This window comes from Scardinius erythrophthalmus (genome assembly GCF_964197995.2).
Source record: "Scardinius erythrophthalmus genome assembly, contig: HAP1_SCAFFOLD_223, whole genome shotgun sequence".
NCBI lineage: Eukaryota > Metazoa > Chordata > Actinopteri > Cypriniformes > Leuciscidae > Scardinius > Scardinius erythrophthalmus.
Window position 1 is genome coordinate 27,223 of NW_028296388.1, and position 13,611 is coordinate 40,833.

Consider the following 13,611-nt stretch of genomic DNA (forward strand, 5'->3'; position numbering starts at 1 on the left):
GGTGAAATTTAATTTTTTTTTTTTTTTTCTCTATACCAACGGTATCTCACGACCAATTCGTACGAGTAAGTAAAAGGTGGCTAATTCATACGACCTCACTAGGTTTAGGGGCGGGGTCAGGTGTAGGTCATTCGTACAAATTCATACGAATTGAGCAACTCGCAAAATATGTACGATTTAGCAAAAAACTTATGAATTTGTACGAGTGAGGTCATTTGAATTCATGCAAATTAGCCACCTTGTAAAATTCGTACGAATTGCCGTGAGATCAGGTTGTCTATACATGTTTTGTGTCTATTTGCTGTTAGTTGTTTGTGTAGCAGTTCTCTATAAGCTCTGTTTGACTGTATGAGGTTTTGTGGAAGACTTTGTTGTCATGGACAGGCTGTTTAGAATTTTTTATATGGAGGAAGGCTGATATAAACATGCTGGTTGACGTAGTGGTCATGCCTGGTGGTCTGCATGTCAACTAATTAAGTGTTGGATTTTGTTGCTGATCTCAGCCCATATATCACTAACAGCATGTCCACAAACCACCTTTTAAAGCAATGGACTGCTTTACGTGACATGGACTTGTTTACTTACAGGAACACAATGTTGACGTGAGGGCTCTTGTTAGCTTCATCTCAAACAACCTTTAGTATTCCAGATAAAGAGCAGGCTGTGGTTAATTGTAGATTTAATACATGAATAATTAAATAATGTTTGTTCCAACATTTTCCATAGCATCTAATCAGTGATCCAATATCTGTCTGGATCACTATATCTAAGCAAGTCATGGGTTTTATCATCAACACATTAAGCTAAGCCAGATGCCAGGCGAGCATTCATATTTTTAAACACTTTGATAGAGATCCAGGAATAAAAACTGTTATCCTACAACATAATAAATGTTTACAAAGCACTGCAGGCAGTGTTTTTGTCCCTAATGCACAATTGTATACTGTTTAACCGTAAGTTAAACCTCTTTGGTAACAACTTCCGAGCAAGCGCAGTCTGTCTGTGTCTGTTTATTGATTAAAAGATCATCATATTCTTAGGAATATCACAATATAAATGCATTGGGTTCACTACAACATGGAGATGATATGATTTGATAAGTACATCAGTATTGAATACAATGTATTTATAATTAGACATTCGTCACATTTGTAATGATCTTTGGATGTTAAAGTTAATTAATTCTACTGTTCAGCAAAAGCGTGAAGGAAACAGTCAGCAGGATATTTTTCCTCAACTTCATGTCAGTCAAAGTTTTGTCAGTCAAAATGTGGGCTGACACCCTGAGGCTTCTGTTGAAGTCTTCAGATTCTCAGCCACATTCACACATAAAATAACATTCTGGAAGAATATGCGTGATGGTTTCCTTGATCCAAAGAGGAAAGGTTCGAATTTTGGCGAAACAACATTCAAGCTAATCTCCTCGCAGTGAATTTTGCTTGAGCCGTCCAATGAATCTGCCTAGCTCAGGGTTCTGCCGTGGGTGGGAAGGTTTTGTCCGTATGGAGCGAACCGGCATCAAAGCATTTGCACCCAGATTATCTCTAAGCTTTTAAAAGAGAGGAAAACAAGTCATTTAGACATCCAAAGAGTGCACATGGTCAGCGCTGTTCCCAATAACAGCATAAACACGGCTAAATGCAAAGCTGCTTAATATGGAGGCGCACAAAATCAGCTTGTGAAAATCTATTGAGAATGATAAGTGATACTGATGCATTCATTGCGATGCTTGAAATAACAAAAACAAGAACCAGCGGTGACCTTCATGTTTACTTAATGAGGTCAATCCCGTTGGTCTTAGGCTAGGAGATTTTTCTTGGCCCCAAGTAAAATGTAGGAGTATATATTCTTATGTATTTTTGACTGCCCTCCAAACGTATGTAACTGGAAAATGCACAGATCCAAAATGAAGCAATAACTCTGGAGTCATTTTTCCGTACTAGATGAATAAATCAAACCTGACAGCATATTGTAGTATCCATACCTAGTGCCCTTCCTGATGGGCCGCAGGTTGAGCTGTACTCTGTGATTGTCTTTTATTAGGGTCTTTGACATGGCAAATGTTTGTAGAACATGTTTGATTAGATATTAATACAACACAATATTATGGGATCCATGAAAGTTTTGTGAAAATGATCAAAATGCTGGAGCTGGCTGTCAAAAAAAAAAAAAAAAATGGCGGGGAAAGAGTTAGTTAAAAAGTGGACATTTTGAATGTTCAAAGAACGTAACATTTTCATAACTAAATGGGAATGTTAGCAAACATACTAAGATTTTTTTGTTTTGTTTTGTTATAACCTTTTTATAAATCTGTTTTAACGGTTGTATGTATTGTAGCAAGGACAAGAATATAAGAATATTTACAGTAAGAAACCAGTAAGCATCCAAACATGTTAAAAATCACTCAAAATACCTTAGCAATCACATACATAATACACCGTATAATCATACCAATGGGTGTCACTTTGCAGTCATGCTTTGGAATATGTAACATTTTGTAATGTATTCTGAGGCACAATTTTTAATAGTCTCCTCGACTGTGTTGTTTGTGCTGTTAATGGTGCACCCAGCAGTTCTCTTAACATACTTGATGTTTTTGGTTATGCATTTAATTGATTCACATTGTAATGATATGCAGCTTAATGTGTTTTGACCCTACATTGTATTTCTCTGGCATGTGCTGCTGTAGAATATGAAGTAATTCACAAGGACTATTCAAATGCTGTTTTTTGGGGGAGTCCAATCAGTAAGGGGGATATTTATTTGATTTGTATCTTCAAAATAACAGACTATGCGCACCGTAAGCCCTTTAGAGTCGTTATTTTATGCTAATTGTATTCAAAGTTTCACAGGGCTGAGAAAGGGGAACCAAGAGATTACTGAATACTGCTAAATTATTAAGTATTCAGTTTGCTTACTGCATGAAGTGTGTGGAGGAATGAAAATAAACATAACAAATACATCTTAAAATCTTTCTTAAAATCAGTTGGATGTGTAAAATACTTTATTCTTGTGACAGTTCTAGCTGTGCTTTTGGGCGCTTTTGCTCATGGGAGATCAATTGCTTGAATTATTAAATAAGGAAGAAGTCAGCCTACTCTTTTTTTTTTCCTTTTTTTTTTTTTTTTAGACAAAACACTTTTTTCTTTTATGAAAGGAATTTAAATATTAATGTTAACTTATTAAATATAAATGCTCAAATAAAACGTCTTTAGAAATGCAGCTTGTTTAACTTGGCCATAGCGGATAATTACATTTAATCAATAAATAAAAATCAAAGAAATTAATCTCTGAATGTGCAAATCACTTTAGTGGTTTACTTTATCTTTTGGGTATTAAAAGAGCAGCTTAGAGTCTCATCTTGATTTAGAATTATAGAATTGAGTTGTATTACATTACAAGCGATCCCTCCAGGCTTGAACCAGAATAGCCCTGCTTCTCTTTCTATTCCAGCCATACATTGCATCACCTTCTCTCTGGCCAGATCTATTGTTTTTTATGAGGCAGACTGTTTGTGCTCAATGGTGTGGACAAATAAAATGTGCAATAATGAATATAGCCCAACTGCTATACTGCGGTACATATTGTAACACATAAAAATGCCAACACACACCTAATAAAATACCCCCAGAGCTGAAGACTTTGATCTTAGGTGCAGATCATGGAGAATTGTTCAACTAAATTGCTATCTGTAAACATATATGTATTTGGGTCGTTCTGCAGTGGCATTGCCATCAGAAAATTTTCATGAAACTCATCAAACCTACAAGCATTCAGTGTGTGTGTGTGTGGTCCTGGTAAACCTTATGTTGTAGGGACCAAATGTTCCCACAAAGATAGCAATACAAATAAATTGTAATGTTGTGGGGACAGCTTTTAAATAATACAAAAAAATTATTATTATTATTATTATTATTTTTTTTTTTTTTTTTTTTTTTGTATGTTTGTTTTTTATGTAGAAAGTTTTCTGTGAGTGTTGTGCTTAGGGGTAGGGTTAGGCTTAGGGGAAATAATATACATTATGTACATGAATATACATAATACATTATTATTATTATGTCTAAGGAAAGCCCAGAACATGAAAACCGTGTGAGTGCGTGCGTGTCTGCGTGTGTGTGAGTGAAAGTCTATTATGCTCACCCAGGTGATATTACAATTTTAATAACTGTTTTCATTTCTAAATGGAAATTATTAAATATTTTAAAATGTAATTTATTCCTGTGATCAAAGCTGAATTTTCAGCATCATTACTCCAGTCTTCAGTGTCACATGATCCTTCGGAAATCATTCTAATATGCTTATTTGTTGTGATGAATCATATTTTTATGGAAACTGATTTTATATATTTTTTTTTCAGGGTTTATGTTTAGTGTATATGTTACTGGCAAAGTGTGAAATCCCGATATTGTATAGAATGCCTAGGCAATGTATTGAATGCCTGATGGTTTTTGGCAAAAATACATTACCTAATTCTATACATTACCTAGGCATTCAATAGAATGCCGGATTACACACTTTGCCGTCAACATATATAAAGATTAAATCCCCATTATTTATTTATTTATTTATTTATTTATTTATTTATTTATTTATTTATTTATTTATTCTTTTTTTTTTGGGATGTGACTTTTAAAATAGTGGCAGGTGTTTTATATAAACATATTAAAGCAGATTCTAATAATTGCACTTTTTCCTTAGATCAATGTGTCAAAGAATACTGTAAGATTTTCACAATTAAAATAATACTACATTTTGCCAACATTTCTACTATTCTAGGATGCATTTGAAATTGTGTACATTGCAGTTTGACCTAGTTATGTTCACGTTCACTGCAGTCTTTAAGCCATGCACCTGTGACCTATGGAATCACAACATGTGCTAAATGTATTCACCAGTGCACATTACAGTCATATAACGTGTTCCTGCTCCTATCCCAGAGTGGGTTGTGTTATTCAGGGAAGTTTCATGTAAGACATACACTCACCTAAAGGATTATTAGGAACACCTGTTCAATTTCTCATTAATGCAATTATCTAATCAACCAATCACATGGCAGTTGCTTCAATGCATTTAGGGGTGTGGTCCTGGTCAAGACAATCTCCTGAACTCCAAACTGAATGTCAGAATGGGAAAGAAAGATGATTTAAGCAATTTTGAGCGTGGCATGGTTGTTGGTGCCAGACGGGCCGGTCTGAGTATTTCACAATCTGCTCAGTTACTGGGATTTTCACGCACAACCATTTCTAGGGTTTACAAAGAATGGTGTGAAAAGGGAAAAACATCCAGTATGCGGCAGTCCTGTGGGCGAAAATGCCTTGTTGATGCTAGAGGTCAGAGGAGAATGGGCCGACTGATTCAAGCTGATAGAAGAGCAACTTTGACTGAAATAACCACTCGTTACAACCGAGGTATGCAGCAAAGCATTTGTGAAGCCACAACATGCACAACCTTGAGGCGGATGGGCTACAACAGCAGAAGACCCCACCGGGTACCACTCATCTCCACTAGAAATAGGAAAAAGAGGCTACAATTTGCACGAGCTCACCAAAATTGGACAGTTGAAGACTGGAAAAATGTTGCCTGGTCTGATGAGTCTCGATTTCTGTTGAGACATTCAGATGGTAGAGTCAGAATTTGGCGTAAACTGAATGAGAACATGGATCCATCATGCCTTGTTACCACTGTGCAGGCTGGTGGTGGTGGTGTAATGGTGTGGGGGATGTTTTCTTGGCACACTTTAGGCCCCGTAGTGCCAATTGGGCATCGTTTAAATGCCACGGCCTACCTGAGCATTGTTTCTGACCATGTCCATCCCTTTATGACCACCATGTACCCATCCTCTGATGGCTACTTCCAGCAGGATAATGCACCATGTCACAAAGCTCGAATCATTTCAAATTGGTTTCTTGAACATGACAATGAGTTCACTGTACTAAAATGGCCCCCACAGTCACCAGATCTCAACCCAATAGAGCATCTTTGGGATGTGGTGGAACGGGCGCTTCGTGCCCTGGATGTGCATCCCACAAATCTCCATCAACTGCAAGATGCTATCCTATCAATATGGGCCAACATTTCTAAAGAATGCTTTCAGCACCTTGTTGAATCAATGCCACGTAGAATTAAGGCAGTTCTGAAGGCGAAAGGGGGTCAAACACAGTATTAGTATGGTGTTCCTAATAATCCTTTAGGTGAGTGTATCCCACCAAATATATTGATAAACATCCTATTTTTGACTGTAGAAACATCTCACAGACACAGAACAACTGGTTGTGGGACGTTCCCCTCTTCTACATAAACCATGTGATGCAGTTTCTTATTATAAGTGACATTTAGCTGAGCAGAATTGTTTTCCAGAGACATGTGATAGACTTAATCATTGAATCAAATAACAATTATTCAATATAGTGGCATTTTTTTTTTCTTTAGCTTGTTGTTGATGAAAACAGATGCTGCATGCCTACCCTGTTACCCTCTACATGTGACTTTAGACATATTGTTGTGATCTCCCTATTGCACGTACATGTTCATATGTTAGATGTTCTGGTGTGATCGAGTGAACAGAAGCACACAGTTCTACACTGAAGAATTGAGTTGTGTGTAAATTATTTATTGCATTCTGCTGGTGAATCTCAAAAAATAGCATATGATGGTCACATTTCAGCTTAGAAAATAGAATGTGGGGGAAATATGTATTTGGTTAACATGAACAATAGCATCACAATGCAAAAAGTTCTAATGGTAATAAAAATGTGCTTAATTTTCTTGAAGTAATATATTAGGTGAATAACCTGGAGATGTTTTCTTGAGATTCACCCATGCATTCAGCTGTGTGTGCATGTGATTATAAAATAAAACAGCATAAAAGCAAGATAAGATGTGCTTGCTAGTCAGGCTGTGTAAAAAAGCGAAGGTAAAGGTGGCTGGAGAGGTTAAAAAAAAAAAAAAAACAGTGACATGATACATTACTGCTTTGAAGAAGATCAGGCCACTCAGTGATCCCTGAGGTCATTACGCAAAGTTTCAACTTTAGTTTACATTGGGAATATGAGCAGAGGCCTTGGGTAATGTCACACTCTGTTGTGGAGAAGAAGAAAAAAAGGCCAACCTGAGGACGTTTGTGCAAGGCTTGCAAAAAAAAAAAAAAAAAAAACACACACAAAAAAACAACAACACTCTGACCAACTTATTGTCCTTAGCATAGAAAAAAGTCAGTACATCACATTCTCTGCAAAACAGCCGAAAAATGTATCACCTGTTCAAGGAATTGTTCACCCAAAAAAAAAAAAAAAAACTTATCCTCATGTTGTTTCATGCCTCTATGATTTTTTTTCTTTCCATGTAAAACAAAAAATTTAAAGAATTTCCAAGCTGTTTTTTTTCTTCTGCTTCATATATACGGCAATAGCATATAGTAGCTGTGAAGTTCCAAAAAGGACAGTGAAAGTAGTATATATGACTCCATATGTAATGTTTGAGTGAAATTAACCTTTAATATAACAATTATTGAAGTATTAATATTAAAGCAATTTTATTGAATGTTTTATTGAATTTAAAATTATTATTTTTTCAAAGAAATTAATAATTGTATTAAACAAGAATGCACTACACTGTCGTGTGACACTGAAGACTAATGTAATGATATTAGACTGTAGTATCTAATTATATTAGAATAATAGTAATGATGCTGAAAATTCAGAAAATTCAAATTATAATTGTTTTTACAATATTTTTGATCAAATAAATGCAGGCTTGGTAAGCATATTTCTTTCAAAAACATTATACCACAAACTTGTAGCTGTTAGTGAATCATCATTCAGTGATCATCTTAATCTTCATCGTGGGTCTTTTATGTCAATCCTGATGTGAAGTGTCTTCACTTCGCTTGTCTTTTCCCCCATTCTTTTTTTATGTGTTTTATGAAGGAGGGTCATACTGGTTGAGTGAACAACAAGAGGCTGAATAGATTATGACAGAAAATGAGAAGTATCCCTTTAAAAACGGACGTGCTTCATAATGCGATTATCACACATTTCCACCACTGACGGTGCCCTGTTGTTTGGAGACTACACAATCATCAAGCCACATCCAATTAGTTTTTCTACTCTCATTTTGGAGTATTTTTTTTTTTTTTTTAGGCACATTGTTACCCAGTCTCTGACTGTGAGTCAGACTGCTTTATTGACCCAATTTGTATCCCCCCATTTTCAACAGTCATAATGCCAAGCATCATCATAATTGAACTTATGGATTTTGAGAAAAAAAAAAAAAAAAGGATGAAAATGTATTTTTTTTTTTTATATATGATTTCCTCAGCAGATGAGTGAGTCCTCCGCAGTGGTTTCTACTATACTAGCAGAGGAACCAGAGGTGTTGTAGTCTGCTTGTAGCTCTATAATTCAGAGACACGGCCACATGGACTTGATCAGGTCATAACAAAGCTCAGCTGAAATGATCGCATTGTCAGCAAAATATAATCACTGGCGAAACATTTATCATGTGCAGCGGTTTGAACTGTTGTGGACGATATATTTCCTACAGAGAGTTTAATACACAAAGCATCAAGCTGAAGACAGTGTTGTTTCAAACGTTTAATCTATAGGTTTCTTGGAGTAGTGCACTGGACCATGTTTATGCTGACTTAACACATTTAAGAACAATAACTTTTGAAATGAGGACAAAGTCAGTGTTATGAAAGGATGGAAGCTCAAGACCCAGAGGGAAACTTTAATGCTCAAAGGTTGCTCTTTCATAACTCATGAGATATAATGGAGTTTTCAGTCATATTTCATTGAATATAAACATTCTTTGAGATGGTTTGTTAAAATAATCCAAATTTAAATGTTGCATAAATATCAATACATCATTTGGTAACACTTTATTTTACAGTGTCCTTGTTACATATGTTACATGTACTTACCGTAGTAATAAGGGTAAATGATGCATAATTACATGCAACTAATCCTAAACCAAATCCTAATCCTACCCTAACCCTATAGTAAGTGCATGTTGTTAATTATTATTACTCAGTACTTAAATATATAATTACACTGTAACAATGACACCTTAAAATAAAGTGTAACCCACCATCTATATAAACTATTACATATCTCTCATGGGAAAATTTAATCCAAACATTTTTCTCCATTTAATTCAGTTCAATTCAGTTGTTTGCTAATGAGAGCCTAATGCACACGAGCTGAAAAGAAATTAGCATCAAAGCAATGTTAGCCTGATTCAGAGATTTTAAATATTAATAACATTAAGAGAAACATTGTGGACTCCTATTGAACAGCAGGTGCTATAAATTATCTATAAGTTCTTAGTTCTTCGGTTATTTTGACATTATCATGAACACCCAACACAGATTTTTGAAGGTCAGAACATCTTAAACAACACTTGAAGACTTCACATCGCACATGACAACTGAATGAGGTTTATTATTCTCTAATTGTGGATATCTTTGGATGTGAGGTCATGAGCTTGAGGGAAATTCTCTGAATCTCATGTCTCTGGTAGGAATTTCAAACAAAATCTCAGCCCAAAAGTATTTCAGTCCTTCAAAGCACTCCTTGATCTTGCTGTCTTTTGTTTTGTGCCACCTGCTGTCCTTCGGAACTTGTACAGTTTGTAAGAAGACCGGCGTTAATGCCATGATTTATGTAACAGAGCGCATTGATGTCGTTTTCACGCCTCATCGCATATGGTTGCCATTAAATAACCTTGCAAGGTTGTAAAGGGAATTTGCATTGTACGCACTTGGCAAGAAACTGGATAACACTTGATTTTGATCATCCACTTTAGACATTCTACTAGTTTGCAACTGCATGTCAACGAGCAATCATTAGAGTATCAGTAAGTAGACTGTCTGCTTAATATCTGTTGACACTTTATTCCGATGCTCCCCAACAGACATTTTGACTAAGTATTTGCAAGTACATGACCAACTAGGTCTACTAGCTCTAACAATACAGAAGTCTACTAATACTGATGAGATAATACTAATGAGAATTAGTTGACAAGCAAAGTTGCATCTAGTCTAAAGTGGACTATCGAAATAAAGTGTAACCAGAAAAGGTCTGCTTCAAGTGCATTAGATATATAGTACAATATACTGTACATGTATAATTAGTTGAAATATAGTAGTAGAACATGGCAGATTATAGTTCATATTATTTGAGTTGCTTAGTCTCAAACTGTGGATCGTGGATGTATATTGCATACAAAAAAACAAGAGTTTAAATCGTTTGGTGGGTTTTTTAGGAGTCCACTAGTTGTTGTATTAGTGTTTACTCATTCCAGCTAGCTTCATATCTTTGAAATATGTATTCTAGATTTTTGCACAAGATTGTTATTAGTGTTAATTATAAGGATGTCATTAATAAAGAAAAGGACAACTCTTATTAAAGGAATAAAAAAAATGTTCTAATTGCAATTTATTTAGTTTTTAAGGGAGTAATACATGATATGTTAGAGTTTGTTTATTTTTATAAATGGAATTACAGTTTCTTTAGGTACACTGTAGATTTTTGTTTTTATATTTTGTATAAAATATATTTTGTACTGTATATTTATATTTATATACATTGTTTTCAGCTCTGCGTGGCTGTGCGGATGAATATGGTTCTCCATACTGCTCATAAAACATCATACGCTTAAGATATATAACCAATTTAGATGGAAATGATCTCAAGTTGACTAGCTGAAGACATTACTGTAGTTATAGTATACCCTTTATTTGACATGATACTTCCTTGAAAATAAATTCCAGCACAGCGCTACAACAATCAGAATGAAATGACCCTTCACAATAGATACTGCTTTACAATGAACTCTGTTAGATATGGCAGTTTATCTGTTCAATAAAATATCTTATTCACCTGTTGAGTAATAAAACGTGATCTCTGCGTCAACATTTCAAATCCCTACATTCTCGCGATAACCGAAAAGCCAAACCAGTCTTGATTCTGGTTTTATTGCTTGCTCTGTTGCATTGTCTTTTTGCCAGGCGAGCCTCTGTTCGCCGTTTCTTTAAACCGGGTGATTCCCTGGAGATTCGAGATTTATAGCGGCTCCATGTCAACACTTGTTGTGATAACTAACCTGTGCCACTCACACACCATACACGCGTCCAAGTAGCCAGAGCAACTTTTTTTCCATTGACGAATATGACTAGACACGCTCGGGCACGTGCACACTATTTCCTGTGAAAACCATTCCGCCCAGTCTAAAAAATAACACGCTTATAATAGGCTTACCATAGTGAATCAGGGTAAAACAAAAACAAGTTTTGGAAGAATGAATGATGATGCATTGACTCATTATTTAAATTGTGTTAATTAATAATAATAATAATAATAATAATAATAAAATACACAGTGTACCCATGTACACACCTTTGTGTGTAAAACTTTAGGGCCTGTCATGATTGTTGGCCTGAATATGTTGTTAATGTGGGCAACAATTTATGCCAACAGTTCAATAGTCTGGCTATGCGAGAACAGCTTACGTGACACCAGGCTGCTTTGTGCATCACTACAGATGTCAGATCAGACCTACAGACCTGTTTTGTGCAACTGTTATTATTTTGCACATCCAATGTGATATTGCTACTCAGCCAAATCATCTTGCCAAGCGCCCATTCAAACAGATGAATCATACACTGAGCCAAAATTCATTAAACAGACTCGCAGTTTGCTTTTGGCACGCAAGTGCAGTTGAGTTGTGGATGTTTTTTTATGCTCGCTATTCTCACATTTTCCAAGGATAAATGGTGCCATCTTTAAAGGCCAACTTATTGTACTCTTACAAACAATAGTTCAAGATACCCATGTACAGTGAAATGTGCTGTAGCTGCCAAGTGTACACATCAGAGTTAAATTTAGATGTTGAGCAGCTTACCCTGCTTATAATTCATGATTTTCACACATAGGGTACAGAAGAAGAAAATTGTTTTTTTTATTTTTTTATTTTTTTATTGGGGAGCTTCAGAAAATTGTGATTGTCTTGTAACCATGTGAACAAAATTTGTTACGTCTTATTTCAGTTTAAGGTTTTTTTTTTTTTGTAAGTTTCTATTTGGCCAGAAAGGTATTAAGACCAGTAGACATCTTTTGTAACAATTTTCTGAGGTGGATCAGACCAAAATCATCATTTTAAAAGGGGATACAGACACTCAATGTGGTTAAAATGATCTAAACTAATGTAGGTTACACTTTTTATTTTTTATTAAAATTAATTTAATACTGACTAATAATAATTAACTACAGTACATGTTCTTACTATAGGGTTAAGGTTAGTTACATGTTATTATGCATGATTTAGTTATCACTACAGGAACTACATGTAACGTCTAGCACAGTAAAACAAAGGGTTGCCCTATAACTTGCATAACAAGAAACATTGGCTTTTGGCATGCAATGCTTTAAAAAAAGTCATAGGCCACCAAAGTGTACTGTATTTGTGGAAAGTAGCAATTATGCTAAATTCATAAACTGTTCTCATGTTGCCAGTTATGGTCCAAGAAGTACTTAACTAAACATTTTTGTATTAGCTCATTAAAAAGAGAATAGAAACTGCATTTTACATTTTGTTCATTTAGCAGTAATTGTTCAGACACTAAAGACGTACTGATATAACAGTCCTGGTCTATTACCACTGAAGACACTTAAATCTAGATGAACTGTCCTTGCAATTAGTGCACTACGCGTCGCTTTGGATGAATAGTGTCTGATAAATGGCATGTAAGTAACAAGATGTTCAAGCTCAAGTGGACTGTTAACTAACTCAGCAGTGGACTCATGAGTCATAATGATGCCTAGAGAAAGAACTTTAGTGGATTGTCTTTCCTTGTCAGATACTGTATCTGTCCACTGCATAAGCAGTTGGCTGCGGTTTGCCAGCCTAAGAATATTTTCAATTAATTTTTCCATTACATGCCATTATACTTCGACTGCAATGTTCACGCTCCTATCCATTTCAAAGGCTGTAATTATGAAATAGTTCTACATGCGGTGAGGCTTTTTTCTTATCGATCCCAGTCATCCGTCAGCAGCTGAGGAGAGTTAAAGCGCTGCATTTTGCCACTGGTGGTCAGTGTGCTTCCACTGGACTGCGGTCAGTGTCCTCAGGACAGATTGGCACTTTTGACTGATGATGGGCTGTCACAGTTAGATGGCAGCTTGTCAATGATGACTAAAATATGACAGGAAGAATTTAATGCATGCCAATGGCAAGAAGGCAAGCTGAATTCAAAAGAGATACACAACGCTTAGAGACAGACTATGGTGGCAAACATGAGGGGGGAAAACAGGGCAAAAACATTGCATCTACAATGGCAGTTTATGTGTCATGATTTAGGTTAGAAAGAAAGAGAAAAAAAAAAAAAACCACTGCTCTTGGGTTGAGGAGAAAAGCCTATCAGTCTGCAGGAAAATAAACATCACAGTGATTATTTTAGCATCTCAGTTGCTTTTTCTAAGGAGCTGGCTTGATAGCTTTCCCAATATTTGTTAACAGTGGTGCTAGGGTGTTTTGGATGCTTGTCAGGCTGTTCAAGGTGGACGCTGAGACATCACTAGGTGGATGTTAGGGTGTTGCATTTGTAGGTGA